The sequence below is a fragment of the Sapajus apella genome, unplaced genomic scaffold (assembly GCF_009761245.1).
Source record: "Sapajus apella isolate SASKATOON/1434 unplaced genomic scaffold, GSC_monkey_1.0 scaffold30, whole genome shotgun sequence".
Classification (NCBI taxonomy): domain Eukaryota; kingdom Metazoa; phylum Chordata; class Mammalia; order Primates; family Cebidae; genus Sapajus; species Sapajus apella.
Genome location: NW_022436970.1, coordinates 5,788,686 through 5,793,762, shown reverse-complemented (window position 1 = coordinate 5,793,762; position 5,077 = coordinate 5,788,686).

Sequence of the window (5,077 nt, the reverse complement as noted above, 5' to 3'; positions counted from 1 at the left end):
ACATAAACAGAACCACCAATAAGTTATAGCCAGAAAGGCCTGGTCCTGAGGCTGATTAATTGGGCGAAGCTCAGGCTGAATGTGCCCCAGGGACTGGAGAAGTCCCAGGTTCTTCTTGACTACTTCTGCCAGATGTCTGTTGGCTCTTCAAGATAACCAGGCCCCTCTCTTTGTTTCACTAATCACTGGTTCTTTGGGACCTTGGCTCTGCCTGAGCCAGACCTGGAAAACTATTTACCAACCACTTTATCTATTGAAAACACTCATCTCTTTCTACCTTGATGGACAGCCTTGTAGTACAAGTCTTATCTCCTCTTCTGGGGACCTCAGCTTTTTGCAGGAGAGATCCATGCCCAAATCTTTAGAGCCCTGATGCTCAGCATTGTGCCTGGGACAGAGAAGGCATGAAATATTTATTGGATGAATAAAGTAAAATATGAGTGTAGTGGAAACATTGTGACGTGTGAGGGACAATGATCAAACTGCTGACTCAGTCTCTCCAATTACTGAATAATAATCATTATAATTGGTCTTCAAAAAACTGTCACGGTAACACATCACATCTCTAATCAAGGCAAGACAATGCCTTGCAAGATAGATACAAAAAGGCCGGGCGTGGTGGCTCAAGCCTGTAATCCCAGCACTTTGGGAGGCCGAGGCGGGTGGATCACGAGGTCAAGAGATCGAGACCATCCTGGTCAACATGGTGAAACCCCGTCTCTACTAAAAATAAAAAAAAAAAAAATTAGCTGGGCATGGTGGTGCGTGCCTGTAATCCCAGCTACTCAGGAGGCTGAGGCAGGAGAATTGCCTGAACCCAGGAGGCGGAGGTTGCGGTGAGCCGAGATCGCGCCTTGCACTCCAGCCTGGGTAACAATAGCGAAACTCCGTCTCGGAAAAAAAAAAAAAAGAAAGAAATTAGGCAATTTGCCTAAAACCACACAGCTGTGAGTGGCAGGTTTGTCTCCTACGCCCTCTTTACATGACACCACCTCTCCGAAGTTCCTGGAGATGCACAAAATGAGGTTGCAGTCAGGAAAACTCCGTCCAATGCATGGCCCAGTAAATCAGGCAGTGCTGGAAAGTGCTGGAAAGTTCAGGGGAGGAGGGTGAATTTCTTGTTTTTAAAGTCCCTGCACATCCCCACAGGGTGACAGCAAAGGCCTTGGTTGCCTGTTTCTCCTTAGCCTGGACATTGGACCCTGGGCACCATGTTGAAGGCCAGTGACCCACAAGGCGGCTGGCTGCCCACCCTGCCTCTTGCCTTGGAATTCTAAAAAGCGGTTGAAACAATCAAGTACTGATGTCAAGTTGGGGAAAAATCGTGCATTTCCAAATTGAAATTCAAAGTTAGTCCTTCTGAGACAGGCAAAGGGTATATGGAAATTGTTTAAGACAGCAATTTCCCTCCCCACCAATCCTGCCTTCATCTCTCAGCTGCTAACAGAAGTCTGCAGAACTGTAAGAAATTTTTAATCAGACCCAATGGCTGGCCTTGTTCTTCCCTCAATGAACCCCTGAGAAGAGTATTCTTTTGCCCCTAGAATAATCTCGAATCTAGAATGACCTCATTTCTACCATCTCTTCCAGAGTCCAGAAATGCTCAGTTTCTCTCTCTCTACCTTGCAGCCTCAAATCCCTAACTCTGGAGTGACTCACTCTCAAATCAGAGTAGATAATTTAAAGCATTATTTAACCTAGGAAAACCCTCTTTAGGAAGAAGGGTTTACTCATCACCCTCTGTGCAGTCACAGGAACCTTGACTAATTTAAGAACTGATAACAATGTGTACAGATTGTTTTCAAAATTCCACTTTTAGAGCATTGCTACTGATGGATAGTTCTTCTAATCTATAGTTGTTAAGCTTCTGGAGAAGCCAGACTCACAGAGGTTAACAGAACGTCCTCAGAGGCAAGGGTTCAAATCATGCCTCAACGATGACATAGCCCTGCAGCCTTGCACAGACTCCTTAATCCTAATTTCCTGTATCTTAAAGAAGGAATAATAGCACTTACCTCACTGCGCAGCTTCATGTGTTGAGATCATGCACATAGTGTACATAAAGCACTTAGTACATAACATGTGCTCAGTAGTCCCTGGGATTATCATTGTCATTATCATACAGGAAGTACTGTGAAAATGCTTGTCCTATAAAGAATATTTGCTGGAGTTTGCTCCTAATTCTATTTTTTTTTTCTTTGAGACAGTCTTGCTCTGTTGCCCAGGCTGGAGTGCCAGTGGCACAACTGATCTCAGCTCATTGCAACCTCCACCTCCCAGGTTCAAGTGATTCTCCTGCCTCAGCCTCCCGAGTAGCTGGGACTACAGGTTTGAGCCACTGTGCCTCCTCCCCCCTCTACTTTTTTTTTTTTTTTTAATCTTTGCTGCTAAATAAATTAACCCATTTAAAAAAAAAAACAGTTGGGGAACAAAAACACCTGCAAAAATATGGATTAAAGAATGCCAGAGGAGTTGTTCTTTTTTCTTCTCCTGTTTGAATGTTTGGCTTCTTTATTTCGGTGGCAGGACTATATCCTCAGCAACTTAGCGGCGTGGCCTATATCAATCAGCCGCCTTGGAGGGTGATAAAGAGCTACTGGCAGAAGATAGAGTGAAAGGAGCACAGTGGAAACGTATGCAGATGCCCAATGCACACAGATGCTTTTGTGTGTCTCTTGTTTTCAGCAGAGTACAAATAATAACGTATATCAGTTTGGCAAACTGCACCCAGCCACCTAGTATTTTTTTTAACTATCTTGAAACAATTCTAAATCTATAGGAAGTTGCAGAAATATTACAGAGAGCTTCTCTGTACCCTTCACCCAGGTCACCTTCCCCACAATGGTTGGATATTTAAGCAACTATCAGCTATTGCACTTTTTTTTTTTTTTTTGAGATGGAGTCTTGCTCTGTCACCCAGGCTGGGGTGCAATGGTACGATCTCGGCTCACTGCAGCCTCTATCTATCTCCTAGGTTCAAGTGATTCTTGTGCCTCAGTCTCCCAAGTAGCTGGGATTACAGGTGTTTGCCACTACACCTGGCTAATTTTTGTATTGTTCGTAGAGATAGGGTTTCAACATGTTGGCCAGGCTGGTCTCGAACTCCTGACCTCAAGTGATCTGCCTGCCTTGGCCTCCCAAAGTGCTGGGATTACAGACGTGAGCCACCACGTCCAGCCAGCTGTTGCTTTTTGAAGATGGTTGTGCTGGGAACAATATACTAGAATTAATTGCTGCAAAACCCCTGCAGGTTCACCCCACCCAAACCACTGACTTTGAAAAGAACCTGAATTCACAGTTCCCCTGGCAACCTTCCAAAATCTACACAGGCAGACCCTTTCCTCTGATTTGGTTGATCCGGTTTTCTCTTTTCCACGAGGGGATTTCTGTCACCCACTGCGGATGCCACTGTCCACTGTGATGAGGAGAAAGGGGAAACTTGGAAGTGGGGCAGCTTCAGCCCCTGCATAATGACACCGAGGAGTTGCAGTGGAGGAGGAGTCTAGACTATATTCCTGGTTTCATCCAACTCATGTTCATCGGTGGCCACCTGGAGAAAAGAGCCCAGTCCAAAGGGAGAGAGATGGGTTCTGCCATCGCGTCAGTAAGACAGGTGAAGTGGCCGATGAAAGGTGAAAGACATACACTAGTGAGGGTGATCCCTTCTGAGATGCAGACCAGGTACCTGAGGAGCCCTGAAACAGATGGAGTTTTAGTCACGAGTGGTGGCACACACCTGAAGTCCCGGCTACTCAGAAAGCTGAGGTGGGAGGGTCACTTGAGCAGAGGAGTTTGAGGCTGTAGTGAGCTAGGATCACACCACTGCACTCCAGCCTGTGTGACAGAGCAGTATCCTGTCCTATTTAAAAATAATAAATAGGTGTGGTAGTTCACACCTGTAATCCCAGCACTTTGGTATCATCGGAGGTCGGGTGATCACCTGAGGTCAGAAGTTCAAGACCAGCCTGACCAACATGGAGAAACTCCATCCTTACTAAAAATACAAACTTAGCCAGGCATGATGGCATGTGCCTGTAATCCCAGCTACTCAGGAGGCTGAGGCAGGAGAATCACTTGAACCCAGGAGGCGGAAGTTGCGGTAAGCCTAGATCGTGCCATTGCACTCCAGCCTGGGCAACAAGAGCGAAACTCCTTCTCAAAATAATAATAATAATAATATAATAAAATAAATAATTAATTTAAAAAATCCTAATTTGAGTCAGAAAATACAGAATGATCTCAAAAGAAAATAAGTCCCACCTAACCCTACCATCTTGTAGTAAAACAAAACAAAACTTGTTGCTCTTTTTTGTATATAAAAAGACACATGTTATAAGAAAACTGTTGAGAAATTTCAACCATTTGGCTCAGGAAATAAGTTAGTGATGTCTTCCTTTCTGGAATTATATTGTCCAACTTTTCTGTTAAGTTTACCAAATGCTGTGTTTTCCTTCCTGTTTTCTTTGCATTTGTGTGTGTATGTGTGAGTGTGTGTGTGTTTTACAAATTGATCTTACTCTGCATATACTGTTTTATATATTACTTCTCTTTACCTTAATCTTAGAACATACATCATGATTATTTTCGTAAGTCATGTAAGTTATTTTTTAGAACTCTTCGTTATCACAGAACAGAACATTTACATCACAGAAAACTGGAAAATACAGGCATAAAATTAAAAATAAGACCACTAATCTTTCACCTCTCACTCAGCTCACTATTACCACACCTTAGAGCACTTACCGTGGACACTATTTCTAATCTTGTGTGTTGTGTGTGGATATACACAAAGCAACAAAGTGAATTGCACACTTTGTTTCTGAGACAGCGTCTCGCTCTGTTGCCTAGGCTGCAGTGCAATGCTACGATCTCGGCTAACTGCAATTCTGCCTCCTGGGTTCAAGCGATTTCCTTGCCTCAGCCTCCTGAGTAGCTGGGATCACAGGCATGAGCTACCACGCCCAGGTAATCTTTATATTTTAGTAGAAACAAGGTTTTGCCATGTTAGACAGGCTGGTCTCAAGCTCCTGACCTCGTGATCCACCCACCTCGGCCTCCCAAAGTGATGGGATTACAT